This window comes from Bos indicus x Bos taurus, chromosome 11 (genome assembly GCF_003369695.1).
Source record: "Bos indicus x Bos taurus breed Angus x Brahman F1 hybrid chromosome 11, Bos_hybrid_MaternalHap_v2.0, whole genome shotgun sequence".
Classification (NCBI taxonomy): Eukaryota; Metazoa; Chordata; class Mammalia; order Artiodactyla; family Bovidae; genus Bos; species Bos indicus x Bos taurus.
Window position 1 is genome coordinate 8,835,196 of NC_040086.1, and position 17,372 is coordinate 8,852,567.

The following is a 17,372-nucleotide window of genomic DNA, read 5'->3' on the forward strand; positions in this document are numbered from 1 at the left end:
GTCAGCACAGAAAGTAACTGCTTTTCCCATATATGCTCATAACTAATGTTGCAAAGCCTGTTTTGCCTGGATCCTTTTGCAGAACCTGTGTAAAATATGCTGTGAGCTTTCACTCCAGATTTCTTTCTTAGGATGAATGGCTCGCCACACACGGGAACCAGCTCTGAGTGTGTTCATCCGGGGTGATAATTATTCCACAGGCTAATTCCCCAAGCGCCGAGTTCTGCGGGGTGACGGTCTGGCGTGTGCACGGGAGCTGATGGCAACAGGGATCCTAATGGCCAAGTACCTCCTAATGTACTCCTTACAATTCTTTCATTTCTTCTGTCTTTACCTTTTAGAAAATGTTAATGTATTCCTGATGAATTCAGTGCGAAAAAAAAATATGTTTATCAGCTTGGGTTTAAAATTTTTATTCATAATAAGAATATAGTCACATTGCCAACCCTTTCCAAAGTCAGGCCCAGAAGCCTGGGCGGCTCTTTGGGGCATCTCAAACAAGAGGACCGCAAGGAAGGGCAGCAGGTGAGGGCTTGGGACACTCAAATACCAGACAAGCGTATGGGCCTCGGGTCCTGGCGCCTGATTCTTGCCAGGCGTGGGGTTCAGGAAAGCCAGCTCTGGCGGCAGATCACCCTGCAAGTTGTCATTTGGTAACTACATAAGTTGTGCCTTTCGCCAGGGCCAAGCGGATGATAAGCTTGTCACTGTTAACAGGTGCTCGTTCTTTGGAGCAAACCATGATTTCTCTCGAGAAATCGAACCACTGAATCTCTTGCCTGCGTGCCCCCATCCCTAAAATGCTGGGGGGGGAGCAGGAAAGGAAAAGTGGGCTCTGGGGGCCTGCCCCATGCCGCCTCCCATCCTGGGGGCTCAGATTTCCAGCAAGCCCTCCCCCCTCCCTCTCCTCGGAGGCCTCCTGGTACCCACCCATGCACAGCATCCCGGCCACCCAGACACCCAGCACCACATTGGACACAGCAAGCCCACCTGGGCGGCCGAGCCGCCCCCAGAAACTGCAGTGCCACGAGAGGCTTGCATCTCTGCAGGCTGATCCAGAGCCACAGCTGGGTTCTTCAGTTTGTGTGAAAAGATTCCAGCCTGACACAGCTCTGCTCAGTACAAAGAAGTGCCGAAGCACTAAGGGGAAAAAAAAATAATGCCTCTGAAAGCAAGCGGCAGAGAGAGAGGCAGGGTCGAGCCAGCCTCCTTCCCCCTAGGGCTCTGCCGGCTCCTCTCCGTCTCTGCTGTAAACAGAGTGGGAGCACCGCACCTGAAGCGCCGGTCCCTGTCACCGGGCGCCTGCATCGCCCCCTGGGCGTCGGGAGCAAACAGTGCCGCCCTGTCTGTGGTCAGATGGGGACAGGCAGTCCTCCCGTTGTTTGATTTCTCAACTTTCCTCCACCTCCCCGGGGCCTCTGAGAGCTCAGGGCTTGCAAATCAACACAACATTTAATTAACTGCACATTAAAGTTTCCATCTTTCCAAGAAGGGAATCAGGGACACTGTGTTTTCTGAAGCGCTCAGTAATGTAGGAATCAATGCTAGTGCTTCCCAAGGCCAGGGTGGTCCTCCCTGTGCTAAAGAGCCCTAAATCTCGGGGGCAGGCTGGGTCCTTCCCGGGAGTCGCCATGTCAGGGTCCCCTTCCAGGCCAGCGCTGTTAACCCTCAGAGACCTACTTATGGTTTCAGCAAATCCCAAAGCCCTCTGAATTATCCTCCACAGTTTTCAGGAATACTCAGAAAAGGTCCCCATTATACCAAATTGTGAATGTTCCCTTATTGAAATGAAAGGTATGTCCACAGCCCCGTTAAGAGAGGCATGACTAATATAGTTGAACACTGGCTGGGTGGCCTCTGGACTGGGTGTCAGTGACTGTCACTCCCTTGGGGATGACAGGCATGTGGGTCCCCATCGAGAAGGACACAGTATAGTCAGCTTGATTTCAGGGAGGAACAGATGGGACAGAAGCAGGAGGCAGACCAGAAGATACCAGGGCAACCCACCAACAGGCTGGCACCTGCCCACGACACCAAAGTCACCTGCTACTCCAGGCTCAGGGTGCGCACACACACACATACACACACGTATGCAGACACACACTCAAACACATGTACATGTGCATGCACACGCATACACACATATGCACACACAACACACACTGCACATGTGTACACACAACATCACTGGGGTCAGAATACAGAGCAGGCAGAGCATCTCTCAGCTGCGGGCAGAGGCTGCTCCTCTTTCTGTTGACACCACGAACCGGCCCTGCTTCTCCGCTGGCCCTTCTCACCTGAGGAAGAGCAGACCCTCCCCACACACCAGCCCATGCCACGCAGCCGCAAGCGCTCTGTGCTATCACTCAAAATAGGAACTGTCCTGCCATGTTCTGATCCTTATCTGCTTGTGTGGCTCCTCCCGATATTCTGAAGTCTTGGAGAAAAGGAATGGATCTTACTCAGCTTTATACAATATGCTGTGATATCCACTCAGCCGTGTTCATGCGTCGGTTCCATTAAACACCAGGCTCGGCCTTTCTGAGCACCACCCTGTCCTCCTGGAGGAGGCAAGCAAATAATGAAACAGGGACACGAGCTAATTACAAACTATAATTCGTGTTAGCAGGGAACACAGCAGGAGCCTAAGATAGGACATGATAGAGGGGAGAGACCAACTTCAAACCGGATCTCCAAGGACAGCCTCCAGGAAAGGCTTCCATGGGGGTGGGGGTGCAGAAAGAAAAGGGGGACAGTCAGCAGGGAGGAAGGTGATCCCAGAAGAGGCCTTTTGCAAGCAGGAGACACAATCAACCTTGCCTCTCCAAGAGTCAATGAACTAGATCTGATAAATTCAAATCAAATAGATTCTGTGTGTTGTGCTTAGTTGCTTCAGCCGTGTCCGACTCTTGGTGACCCCATGGACTGTAGTCCGTCAGCTTCCTCTGTCCATGGGATTCTCCAGGCAAGAATACTGGAGTGGGTTGCCATGCCCTCCTCCAGGGGATCTTTCCGAGACAGCGATTAAACAGGTAACTCCTGTGTCTCCTGTGCTGCAGGCAGATTCTTTACCTGCTGAGCCACTGGGGAAGCCCCTAGTAGATTCTACTAACTTCAAATCAAATCTAGCCAAAATATGCTTGTGTATAAACGAAGCAGGCAGTAGGTGGGTTCCTCACTTCGTAGGAGGATGGAGGGCCTCTGGTCCCTCACGGGTCGCCTGGGACAGGGCCACACCCCAGGCTCTGCACATTCCCATCCTCCACCACCCCCTTGACATCTCCTTTCTGATCTCTGCTCAGTGTCCAGCACGACACCCAAAACACCAGAGAATACTAGCTTCTCACCCACGATTCCTTTACACTCATCATCTCTCTCCAGGCTGTGGGTCTTCTCACCCGTGAAGCATCACAGGGAAGCCGGCACCTCAGTGTCTTATATTTTCTTCCTTGGGATCCCCATTGAGGTCATCCCAAAGCACGAGAATCCAGGGTGAGGCAGATGCAGCCATCAGAGCCCATAGTCGTGCGTCCAGCTGTGGGTCACTTAAAGATGTGCTCTCACGGTCACCAGGCCAGTATACCTGCCCTTCTCTCTCTGCTCTAGGGCCATGGGGCTGGGACTTAGCCCACCCCATCCTCCTGCCCCCTTTAGATCTATCCGAGGCGATCTTAGGTGGACCCTGAAAGATAAGCGATGTCTAGGTAGGGAGGTTTTCCTGGCTGTACTCTGACCAAGACCCACGAAGACCCACAACATAAATGCAGCTCTTATTTCTTGATAACTCCTGCCCATGAGACAGAAGGCTGGGGTGTATGCCTAGAGGTGGAGGAGGGGGCAGCGAGGGGCTGAACATCTGTATCTGTGTCTCCTGATGTGGACATGTGCCCACCCCTAGAAGCCCCCTTCTTCTTTCCTTTCTCCCCTCTGCTCTCCACCAGGCTTCAGAACCAGCCCTGCATCACACCATCAGGGCCACACACGTGATAACCCCAGTATTTACTTCACAAATTCCAGTCTAGGGGGATGCCAGATAGACACCCCTGAGCAGAGTCATCGCAACAGTGATCACAGTCCAGGTGGACCAGGGTTCCACAAAGGGAGCACAGCCAGTGGCCCTTACCCAGCCCACCACACGGTTAGCTTTTTTTGTTTGTTTGCTCCAAAATATTTTATTAATGAAGTTTTATAGAAAAAAACAAAAGATAGATATGTCACACTGTATGATGCATTGAAAGCATGTATATGGTTGTGGTTTCTAAATTCTCTGCAAAATTAACCAGCCATGATGGAGTTAAGAGAATAAATATACTCTTATTTTGGGGACTACTTCAAAGTACAAAGAGCCATGTTCTTTTTTAACTGCAAAGAAAGCTTATAGTAAAATAGACTTTCAAAATTGCAAATAAAAATCTGTACCTCAAGGATGTGTGCTGGGCCTTTCTGTGTGCACAGCACGATGAAGAAAGAGAGGAAGTGCCAAGAGAGAGGACCCACTGCATCAGGTGTTACAGATCTGGCCCATTTCAGCTGGCAGGACGCTCTCCTCTTATCTCAAAGGGAGAGACTTTCCGGAGGAGCAAAATCCAGGGTCAACGTTTGAGGGGTCTAAAGTTAAGACTGACACTTGGGGACTTGCTTGGTGATCCAGTTGTTTAAGAATCTGCCTGTCAGTGCAGGAGACACAGGTTTGATCCCCAGTCTGAGAGGATCCAACATGCTGTGGAGCGACTAAGCCCATGCACCACAACTTCTGAAGCCTGAGGGCCTAGAGTCCATCCTCCACAAAAAGCAAAGTCATTGCAATGAGAAGCTCGCTCACCACAACTAGAGAAAGCCCATGTGCAGCACCGAAGATCCAGCACAATCAAATATTTAAGAAAAAGATTGACACTTAGAAAACAAGAAATTTAAGAGGCGCCAACTGGTTCCAAATAGGAAAAGGAGTACATCAAGGCTGTATATTGTCACCCTGCTTATTTAACTTATATGCAGAGTACATCATGAGAAACGCTGGACTGGAAGAAACACAAGCTGGAATCAAGATTGCCAGGAGAAATATCAATAACCTCAGATATGCAGATGACACCACCCTTATGGCAGAAAGTGAAGAGGAACTAAAAAGCCTCTTGATGAAGGTGAAAGAGGAGAGTGAAAAAGTTGGCTTAAAGCTCAACATTCAGAAAACGAAGATCATGGCATCTGGTCCCATCACTTCATGGCAAATAGATGGGGAAACAGTGGAAACAGTGTCAGACTATTTTTCTGGGCTCCAAAATCACTGCAGATGGTGACTGTAGCCATGAAATTAAAAGACGCTTACTCCTTGGAAGGAAAGTTATGACCAATCTAGATAGCATATTCAAAAGCAGAGACATTACTTTGCCAACAAAGGTCCGTCTAGTCAAGGCTATGATTTTTCCAGTGGTCATGTATGGATGCGAGAGTTGGTCTGTGAGGAAAGCTGAGAGCTGAAGAATTGATGCTTTTGAACTGTAGTGTTGGAGAAGACTCTTGAGAGTCCCTTGGACTGCAAGGAGATTCAACCAGTCCATTCTGAAGGAGATCAGCCCTGGGTGTTCATTGGAAGGACTGATGCTAAAGCTGAAACTCCAATACTTTGGCCACCTCATGCGAAGAGTTGACTCATTGGAAAAGACTCTGATGCTGGGAGGGCTGGGGGCAGGAGGAAAAGGGGACGACAGAGGATGAGATGGCTGGATGGCATCACCGACTCGATGGACGTGAGTCTGAGTGAACTCCGGGAAATGGTGATGGACAGGGAGGCCTGATGTGCTGCGATTCATGGGGTCGCAAAGAGTCAGACACGACTGAGCAACTGAATTGAACTGAACTGAACTGGCAAAGTGGTAAAGAACCTGCCTGCCAATGCAGGAAATGCAAGAAATTCAGGTTTTGATCCCTGGGTCAGGAAGATTCCCTGGTGAAGGAAATGGCAATGCACCCCATTATTCTTGACAGGAGGATCCCATGGACAGAGGAGCCAGTGGGCTACAGTCCAAGTGTGCGTGCTTAGTTTCTCAATCATATCTGACTCTTTAGGACCCCGTGGACTGTAGCCCACCAGGCTCCTCTGTCCATGGGATTTTTCAGACAAGAATACTGGAGTCGGTTGCCATTTCCTTCTCCAGGACTACCATCCATGGAGTCACAAAGAGTCAGACACAACTGAACACACACATACACACACACAACTGCATCAGGAAGCACATTAGTGAGCACACAGTCCTTTACACTGGTTTGCAAGCAGGCCCATGGGAACCTGGAATCAGAAGGGAATTCTGATGACCACACCAAGATCGGGGAGACCCTCGCCTCTACCCGGGGAGTCCAGTTCAGTCAGTGTGTGCTAGGCTCCCAGAATCCATTCTTTTGGCTTTCTTCTCTAATGGGGTATGCAGTAGGGGTGTGGAGATTTCATTCTCATAACACTTCTTCAAGAGTCAAGGAACCACTCAGCCCATTGAACCATTATCAGGGACCAGCCAGGCCCATGAACGTGGCGCCTCTGGGTCATGGAGACTCAGGAGCAGCACAATCGCACTTGGCCTACTGCTTGGCCAAATGGCTCCTGCTGCAGATTTTTGATGAATGATGATGCTTTTTTTGCTCAGGCCAAGGTTTAATTTGTGTTGCAAGGGAACACTTTCAATTGTCAACAACAAAAGGCGAAATTTCCTATATTCCTTGAGAATCAGCTTCAAAGGGTTCAGCTCCTTTTTTAAATGCTCTTCAGCTTTATTTTGACGTGGCAGGAAAGTTTTGCATGCATCCTCGCATCCCGTGTTGTGACAGCTGCATTTAATGAGTGCAAAATGATCAGAAAAACATCCTTTGCTGCGAGTTGCCAGTTGGTGACAGGGAAGAGGAGGTGCTGTCATCAGAGCAGGGGAGTTGCACACACAGTCGCTAAGGTGGGATTCCTGCCCGGCCAGATTCCTGCCTTGCCGGTCTGTCCCCAACAGCTCCACTCGCTGCCACGAGCCGAGTCAGGCCGGCACACCCACATCCCAACAGCAGGATGCAGAGTCAACCATATCACCCCAGGCCACTGTTGCTGGAGGCTGGCCCATGTTTCTTTCTAAATTCTCTGTCCTACTGAGAGAAGGTCTTTCTGACTAGTCTCACTCAGTTATAACTAACAAACTCATCAGAAAAGAAAAAGGAGCAAATTTTAAGCAGTTTCTGCGGAAAGACCTCAATCGGAAAATAAAGATCTTCTTTTACAGGCAGGTATTCATGATAGGTTAGATTCCTAGAAGGCTCAGTGGTAAAGAACCTGCCTGCCAATGCAAGAGATGCAGGTTCCATCCCAGGGTTGGGAAAATCCCCTGGAGGAGGGCATGGCAACCCACTCCAGTATTCTTGCCTTGGAAATTCCATGGACAGGGGAACCTGGCAGGCTATAGTCCATGGGGTCACAAAGAGTCAGACACGACTAAGCATGTGTGTAGTCATGGTGGATTAAATTACTGTTTAGCAAACATTCACTGCATGCCCCAAACACATACAATACTGACTTCCTTGGCATGAATTTACTTTCTTTTTTAAAATATTTATTTTTATTTCTTTCTTTGGCTGTGCCAGGTCTTATTTGCAGCACACAGGATCTTCAATCTTCAATGCAACACTCAGGAAATCTTTAGTTGTGGCGTGTGGGATCTAGTTCCCTGACCAGGGAACTAGATGGAATCCAGGTCCCGTGCACTGGTAGCTCAGAGTCTTAGCCACTGGACCACCAAGGAAGTCTTGAATTTACTTCCTTATCCCACGGATGTTGAGGCCCCACGGGACCTCTTTTAGCCAATAACGTGTGGGCAGATATATCGAATGTAGATTTGGAGTCTGGACCTTAATGCATGCGTGTTTACACTCACTCCTCTGAGAGCATTTGCCTTCACCTTGGAAAGATCAGTCTATACGGTTCTAAGCCCTCAGACAATCCTTGCAGAATGAAAGGCAGATGAAACAGACTTGAGCTCCAGCTGCAGCCCGAAGCAGGGTTGTCCCAACTGGCCCCTAAACCTGGAGGAGAGCTGCCCAACCAAACCCAGCCCACGTTGGCCCAGCCGCAGCTGACCCAAAGCCCCAGAACTGGGGCTTAATGATGTAAGTCATTGAAATTTGGAGCTGTTTGTTGTTCAGCATCATTGTGCTGCTTCCTAAGCTTTTGAGAGAGGTCATTGATAATATATGCCTAATTATGCAACAGCAAGAAATACTCCAGCCAGAGCCAGAAACCTCTAGCCCTACGGACACAGTGTTCCAGAAAGCCGGCAGAGCCAGCACTCCAACCATGCAATCCTATTGATGTCATCAAGATGAATACCGCTCCACACTAACTGCATCTTCAACCTCTTGGTTCCAAGTTGGGGTGGCGGAGTCCCGCTTAACAGTAATATTTCAAAGCTGCTCCTGTTCCCACCGTGCTGCATTGGTTGCAGTCCATCCACGGTTTACAGGGAAAAACTACGAGTACCCACCTGCGTCTGTCTTCTTCTCTGGTGGTGGTGGTGGTGGTTTGGTCGTTCAGTCATGTCCAGCTCTTTGCAACCCCACGGACTGTAGCCCCCCAGGCTCCTCTGTCCCTGGGATTTCCCAGCCAAGAATACTGGAGTGGGTTGTCATTTCCTACTCCAGGGGATCTTCCCCAGCCAGGGATTGAACCCACGTCTCCTGCATTGGCAGGCAAATTCTTTACGGACTGAGCCACCTGGGAAGTATCTGTCTCCTTCTCTGGAGTCTGTTTCATTTCCATGGGCTCCGTTTCAACCTCTGTCTTCCCTCCATCACAGGAAGACAGCAAAAGGAAACTCTCACACCGAACCATTATGACAATTTCCTCTAGAGGGGAGAGACCCGTAGGTGTCGAAAACCTTCCCTAAGTTGCTGCTGCTGCTGCTGCTAAGTTGCTTCAGTCGACTTAGTGTCCGACTCTGTGCAACCCCATAGATGGCAGCCCACCAGGCTCCACCGTCCCTGGGATTCTCCAGGCAAGAATGTTGGAGCAGGTTGCCATTTCCTTCTCCAACTGTATGAAAGTGAAAAGTGAAAGTGAAGTCGCTCAGTCATGTCCAACTCTTAGCGACCCCATGGACTGCAGCCTACCAGGCACCTCAGTCCATGGGATTTTCCAGGCAAGAGTACTGGAATGGGGTGCCATTGCCTTCTCCGTCCTCTAAGTTATATTTGCTTAATTTATGCTTCTACCAGCAAGTAATTAGGGCAACAATTAATTTCCGAATGCAAATGTGCGATGGGTCTCACTCATTTTGTTGTTTTCAAAGCCCCTTGTCTTGAGCCACTTGTGTTAGCATCTTAATGGGTTTCGTCTAGCAAAAGGAAGGAAATTATTTTTTCTAATGCTTTATTTACTTGATCGAATCGGGCTTTTGATCAAACATTGACTACAAACGTTTGTTCAAGATCACATGCCATAGCATTTAATAGGAATGAAAACCTGTAGTACAGAACCGTCATTTTCCACGTATCTGGCAGGCAACTGACGTAAGTGGTGCGTCATCGGCAGACAAAAGACATTTGTAGGGATGTGCCTGTCTGTATGAACCAACACTGATTTTCCAATCAGAGGGAAGACTTCATTTCATCTCTGAAAATGCCACCGAGATGTTCTTCGAGGAGAGAAAATGTTCCATCTGGAAAGACAAGTAAAATTAGCTCTTATTCCTTTTACATCCTCCAGTGCTGGAAAGACTGGGATGATGGTCAGACGTCCAGTGAACACTCCTTGTAACTGTTCATTCCTTCCTAAGCTACCGCCTCGAGAACACTCTTTGCTGGGTCCCCCAGGACCTGCTCTCAGGATTCACAGAGTGCTGGGAAAGTCAGACAGGAAAACCCCTGCATATTTTTGTAACCACTCCACCTGGTATCCTTTTATATGCCTGATTGTTACTTTCTCCTCCACTAGAATGTAAGCCCCACGAGCACTGGAACTGCATTTTCTCACCATCCCAGCAGGGACCAATCACAGTTGAGTCTCTCTGTGAATATCTGTGCCCTTGAAAGAAAAAGGTGGGCCTTTAGAGACGTGAAGAGGAGGAAATGAGAGCCCAAAGGAGAGATGCCCTTCTCAGCACAGGATAGGGTAGAAGGTGGATGAGTCAGAAAGGGGGCAAGGAGGAGATGCGGATGGAGGGGGCTCCCCTGAGGACACAGGAAGGCTGCTGTCCGAGGAGCAGTCAGGAGACGGTCAGGAGTGCATAGTTGATGTAAAGCCCAGGAGGAGGAAGGGGAGGAGGCAATGATCCAGCCGGGTGTGAGAACACAGAGGAGGTTTCCCTGCAGCACGGGGTCCCTTGGGGAACAGAGGTACTGAAACTGGACAGGTAGAGAGGCCCGCAAGCAGGAGTCACCTTATACCCAGATGGGGACCTCCATCTTTCTCTGTGATCAGTGTTGACTATGATGGATCGAAGCGTGTAAATACCAAATTACTCACTACTGTGAACACCAAAGAAAAACAGTTGTTCACTTTGGGCCGAAAGCTGAGGCCCATTTTTATGACAGATAACGAATGTGTTTCCACCGATGGGCGACTTGGCTTGAGGGTAAGGCCAAAAGAGTATTCCAAACACACACGGCAGATGTAGCTACACTTTTCTCCCACTGTCTACACGTTTAAAGGAAAACCGGCATTTGTGTCTGAATTATCTGAATAATTCCACAATTCTTCCTTTGCTTTGAGTAGATGCTCAAAAGAATTAAGAAACAAGCATCTTTAAGATTAAACATGATTCTTACAAAAAGGCTACTTGAAAATAGCAAAGTTGGGACTTCCCTGGTGGCCCAGAGGTTAAGAATCCGCCTGCCAGTGCAGAGGACATATATGCAAACCCTGGTCCGGGAAGATCCCACATGCTGCAGAGCGACTGTGCTCTGGAGTCCATGCTGCACAAGAGAAGCCGCCGCAACAAGAAGCCCACGCCCCACAACTACAGAGTAGCCCCCACTGGCCACAACTAGAGGAATCCTGCGTGCAGCAAAGAAGACCCACTGCAGCCCCCAGACAAATATTTTTTAATAAAAACAAAAAAATAAGTAAAACGGCAAGTTATTTGCTTCTGTTTTCACCCACATGAGAAAATATTTCATACAAGCACTGATGAGAGACCACCGAACAGGTGAGTGTTTTGGATTGCTTTCTTTTGTTTCCCAGACTTTCTGTTTTATTAGGGGAAAAAAACCACTCGGCAGAGCAAGGCAGAGATCACCGCTTGCCTTCTGCCTGCTGCACGCCAAGGTCATCAGTAAGTGGAAGTAGGCCCCCTCTGATTAAGAATTCCTCTCATGTCCACAGACTTCAGCCTGGGCATGACAAGGACTTTTGAACTTCAAAAAAATAAATATTTCAACATCTCATCAGGCCAGTATGCTAAGCCTGATGGTCTCGTCCAGCCTCCAGAGAACCCTCGCCAGCCGTTCCCTTCCAGCAGAGCAGAGGGGGTGGCCCCACATCTGCATTTGGGGAGCCCAGCTGCCAGGAAAGAGATGAGGGAGATGCCAGGATGTCCACCCACCTGTCCCTCCAGGACATTCAACCAGTTCCGGAATTGGGTGAGTTGACAGGTGATGGAGCAAGCCTTTCTCTGCTGGCTTTATGCTCTCTTCCAGACAGTAATGGTCAGGGGACGTGTAGACAGTGTTCCAGAGGCGGCAGGGAGCTGACCACCCTCACTCACTCCACCCTCTGTGTACAGAAATCCTTAAGGATGGGGCCGATTGAATGGATATTGGGCAAGAGCATGACAAGGGCTTCCGGGGTTCTCCACGTGGGCCCACACATCCCCCGCTTCCTCTTTCTGAGCAGCATGACCCCGAAGTCATCAGGAACAACAAGCCTTTGTTACTACCCTTCCGTGTAACTTTTAAAATTCATGTTACTCTTATAATACTTCATATACTGGCTTGTTTTTTTCCCCTCTGATCACACCTATATATTTTAGTTTGTCCTTCTACTTCTCTTTTTTTTAACTTCTTATTTTATGTTCTGAATGCATGCTAAGTCGCTTCAGTCGTGTCTGACTCTTTGTGACACTATGGACTGTGGTCCACCAGGTTCCTCTGTCCAAGGGATTCTCCAGGTAAGAATACTGGAGTGGGGTACCAGGCCCTCCTCCAGGGATCTTCACAGTAGAAACTGCATCCCTTTAGTCTTCTGTATTGACCTCTAGTGCCACCTGGGAAACCCACTGGAGTATAGCCAATTAACAATATTGTGATAGTTTCAGATGGACAGCAAAGGGACTCAGCCATACATACACATGTATCCATTCTCTCCCACACTGCCCTCCCATCCAGGCTGCGACATAACGTTGAGCAGAGTTCCCACTGCTCTACAGGAGGTCCTTGTTGGTTATCCACTTTAAACACAGCAATGTGTATGTGTCCATCCCAAACCCCCTACCCTCCCCGCCCACCCTTATGGTCACTTATGGTAACCATAAGTTCTTTCTCTAAGTCTGTGCATCTGTTTCTGTTTCATAAATAAGTTCGTTTGTTTCTTTTTAGATTCTGCATATGAGTGATGTCGGGCAGGTGATCATACTTACAGTTTGCCCTTCTGCTTCTCTTACATCCCATCTATTCCTTTAAGGAGATCACAGTGGCGATGATCACACCGTCTGTTGTCAGGGAAAACTTGAACCTCAAGTGAAGTAAGACAGAACCTCTCACCCTGAGAGAGATGAACCATCCACAAATAGCTCTGGGGAATCAGAGAGCCCAAGCTCAGAGTCTTGACAGATCTATTTCAGAAGAATTCTTGTGTGGGGTTTTTAAAACCACAAAGCAGAGATGTTAGAGGTAAATGTGACACTCTGATGGCTCAGCTGCATAAAAGAAGGCGTACAGTAATCTTCTGACAGGGGATGTCATGCTTGAAGCTCCTTAGGGTCTCAGGAGACCCCAGCCATGGTCTAAGGACCTGAGGGACTAGATGGATTCAGTGGGATGCCTCAGAGGCTCAGGCAATTCCTATTTGCTTTGCAGTTTCAGAAGAGAAAACATTGGGGGCTGCCCCGCATATTTCATTTTTAAGGAGTTTCTAGTTCTGGGCTGCTTCTGCTTAGTCACTCAGTCATGTCCAACTCTTGGAGACCCCATGGACCATAGCCCACCAGGCTCCTCCGTCCATGGGATTCTCCAGGCAAGAATACTGGAGTAGGTTGCCATGCCCTCCTCCAGGGGATCTTCCCAACCCAGGGGTCAAATCCAGGTCTCCTGCATTGCAGCCAGATTCTTTACCACTGAGTCACCATGGAAGCCCTTCTAATGCTGTGGATAATGATAACCTACTTATTACCTACTGACCAGGGCTTCGAGGTACCAGCTGTATCTACTAACATTCAAGTTTTACTAAAAGTAGGATTAAAACATGAATGAAAGATAAATCATTTTGTAAGATCCTAGATTTCTGTGTGTTTCCCATAAGAAATTCTAGATAGGCCCCATAACGTTGAATTATTAAAACCAGAATTTTATGCTACTGGTACAAAGATGGAGCTATTTGACCCATAAAATAATCTCTTTAGGCAGACACTTGTTTATTACTTTAATAAGGGGAAAAGCTTTTGGCATGAAAAAAACTCAAAAAAAATTAATAAAATTCAATTGCCAATTACCTATAATTAGAAAATGTCCAAACTGCTTTTTTTTTTTCCAGCTGTCTTCATGGCACTCCAATAGAAAGCTTTAAGTAAATCTCTTCTTTTCAATGTGTCATTTTCATTAAAATCCCTGTACTATGTAACTAAAATAGGGGCTTCCCCAGTGACTCAGCAGGAAGAATCCTCCTGCAACGGAAGAGATGCAGGAGACCTGGGTTCGATCCCTGGGTCGGGAAGACCCCCTGGAGGAGGAAATGGCAACCCATTCCAGTATTCTTGTCTGGGAAATCCCATGGATAGGGGGGCCTGGTGGGCTGCAGTCAGTGGGGTCACAAAAAGTCATATACGACTGAGCAACTGAACAGCAGCAGCAGCAAGAGGTAGAAGAAACCCAAATGTCCATCAAAAATGAATAGATAAAGAAAACACAGTGTGTACATACAATTATATATTATTCAACTCTATAAGCAAGTAAAGCCCATAAGATACTATACAATGTAGATGAAACCGGAAGACATGACACTAAGTGAAACAAGCCAGTCACAGAAAGACAAATATTGTATGATTCCACTCCTAGGAGGTATCTAGACCAACCGAACTCAACAAGAGAAAGTGGTACCAGACGTCTGGGCAAGGGAGAAAAGTGGAGTTGTCCTTTCACGGGGATAGACTTTCAGATTTGCAACTTCTGAAGCTCTTTTTCACAACAATATGAGTATGCTCAATGCTACTGAACTGTACAAGTAAAAACGGTAAAGATGATAAATTGTATGTTGTACTTTTTTACTACAAAAAAAAAAAAACTGTTAAACGACAAGATCCCACTGTACAGCAAAGAGAACTGTATCCAATATCCTATGCTAAGGACTTCTCTGCTGGTCCAGTGGTTAAGACTTTGCCTTTCAAAGCATGGGGGGAGGGTTCGATCCCTGATCAGGGAACTAAGATCCCACATGCCCAAGGCCGAAAACCAAAACAGTAACAATATTGTAACAAATTCAGTAAAGACTTTTAAAAAATCTTATGATTGAACCATAATGGAAAAGAACATTGAAAAAAAAGCATGTGTATGTATGTATATAGATAGATATTCAGACATATACATTTGAATCCCTTTGCTGTATAACAGTAATTAACACAATATTGTAAATCAACTATAATTCAATTAATAAATAAATGGAATCATACAGTTTTTGTTTAATTGTTTAATTTGTCATTGCTTTTACAAAGCAGAGATGGTTGCACTGGAAAGAAAGCCCAGAGCGAGTAACAGTTTGTTTGTGGGGAGAGGTGGGGGAGCCGAATGTGGGGAACTAAGATTTTGAGGCCAAGGGTTTTAAAAAGCTGGCCAGGAAAAAAATTTCTGGAGACAGAAGGAAAAAAAAAAGTATGATGTTGAAATCAATTTCTAGAAAGAAGCCAGGCCTCGCACTGCGGACTATGGAGGCTCCAAGGCCACGGGACAGAGGAGATGCTGGAAACCACAGAAGGACATTTCTTGCCCTAAGCTCACAGTTTCCCATCTGAATTAATCACTGAGATTATACTCAGAAGCTGAGTCTCATCTTCCCGGTTTGGACGGGACACAACCTGAGTGAGGATGACAGAGTGTTGTCAGATCCCAAACCAAAGCAAGTGGTGGAAGAAGCTTCCCAATTATCAGCAAGTGAAGGCCAAATGCATGTCATACCCCATTCATTCATTCAGCCTATCCTCTGAACGGCCGTGGCTCCAGATGCTGCGTATGGAGGTTGGTCAGGGCACCTCCACTCCTAGGAACTTGCATCTTGGAGGCACCCGTCTGCTAGGCTCCGCTCTGTCACACAGACACAGTCCATGCTGTATGTCTCCCATCCTTGCTTCTCTGTGCCTTTCAAGAGTTGAGACCTTGGACCAATCCTAGAAGACCATCCACCCTTGGTGATAACAAGCAGGTGTTTGTACAGTTGGAAGGCCAATATCCAAGTCCAAACACGGCTTGGCCCACAGGCAGCAGAGAGAGGCCAGAGCTTCCCACAGGGTGAAGGGCTCGTCAGCTGGCCGAGGATGGGTGCTCCCCAAGAAAGGGAACATAGAGGACACAGCTATGGCTCCAAGAGCTGCACTGAGACCTGCGAGCCAGGGAAGGGGTGGAAGGAAACAGCTCAGGTCACTGCAGCAGCGACTTCCACCCTGTGGTTCCCAGGAGGCCAGCCGGCGGCTGTGGTGACAGGTGGCTGTGGAAGGAAGGGCTGCCTTGAGAAGGGGCAAGCAGTTTGTAGCATCCTTGGGGCCCCTAAAGTTAGACTGGAAAAGTCTTTTCCACGTCTTGTCTATGGTCACCAAAGGGACTGTGTGGGACATGGGAAGAAAATATTAGAAAGTCTGCTGCTGCTGCTGCTGCTGCTATGTCGCTTCAGTCGTGTCCGACTCTGTGCGACCCCATGGACTGCAGCCTACCAGGCTCCCCCGTCCCTGGGATTCTCCAGGCAAGAACACTGGAATGGGTTGCCATTTCCTTCTCCATTAGAAAGTCTACATCTCTTTAACATACTCATCATTTTGAATTTTCACATTTTTATTTTATGATATATATCATCTATATCCGGAGAAGGCAATGGCACCCCACTCCAGTACTCTTGCCTGGAAAATCCCATGGACGGAGGAGCCTGGTAGGCTGCAGTCCATGGGGTCACTAAGAGTCGGACACAACTGAGCAACTTCACCTTCACTTTTCACTTTCATGCATTGGAGAAGGAAATGGTAGCCCACTCCAGTGTTCTTGCCTGGAGAATCCCGGGGACGGGGGAGCCTGGTAGGCTGCAGTCCATGGGGTCACTAAGAGACGGACACGACTGAAGTGACTTAGCATAGCATAGCATCATCTATATCATCAATGGTATCTGTGCACAAGAAATAACAAATAATAAATTGCCAAGTGTATATTGGGAGTTTGTGTTCAAAATATTTTAGTGATTAGGGCAAATAGTCCAGAAAGCCTGTCGATCCACCCTTTAATAAACTCCTGTATTTAAGAGTAGGACCAAGAACACCATGCTTTAGGGGACACCCATTGCCTTTTGAACCAAACCAGCAGGATGGCAGGAGAGGAGAAATCAAAATACAGAGGGAGCTAGGCAAGCAGGGGCGGACTTACCAGGTGGAACAGATTACAAAGGAGCAGAAAGTAAAAAAGTTAGGCGCTCAGTCATGTCCGATTCTTTGCAACTCCCTGAACTGTAGCCCGACAGGCTCCTCTGTCCATGGGATTCTCCAGGCAAGAATACTGGAACGGGTAGTCATTCCTTTTTCCAGGGCATCTTCCCCACCCAGGGATCGAACCCAGGTCTCCTACATGGCAGGCATACTTTACTGTCTGAGCCACCAGGGAAGCCCTTTGCTCACAAACGGACAGAAGAGGCAGACAAGTCCCAGAAAGACAGGCAAATGACGGCAAGCACCTCCAAAGTGTCGAGTGGTGCTTGGAGAATTACTTGCCAAACGGCGACTTTGATCAGGCTCATCTGTGCCTTTTCCTTTGGCCTCGGTACCCGGAGCTACTTCTTTCGGAAGAAAAAGTGGGCTACACGTAGAAAGGGTCTGTCCTTCAGGAGAGAGAGTTCATGTCCTTACTTGGTTTATTCATACCCTAAGTCTGTCTTAAAGGGGACATGGGGTGTGCCCGCATCCTCCACTGGATAAAATGCTCTCCAAGGACCTTACATTCAGACACACATGCACATA

At 48.0% G+C, this 17,372-nt stretch overlaps 1 long non-coding RNA gene across 2 annotated transcripts in view; it reads right to left on the reverse strand.

Annotated features, from left to right (window-relative positions):
• Nucleotides 1-9,375: 9,375 nt before the first annotated feature.
• LOC113900988 overlaps nt 9,376-17,372 on the reverse strand; it is an 80,462-nt gene continuing 72,465 nt past the window's right edge. The window contains exon 10 of one of the 2 annotated variants that reach the window (XR_003513274.1): nt 9,376-9,677. This is a non-coding gene — a long non-coding RNA (uncharacterized LOC113900988). Of the gene's footprint in view, nt 9,678-14,836; nt 15,866-17,372 lie in introns of those variants that run through there. The other variant, XR_003513275.1, reaches the window with a different exon arrangement.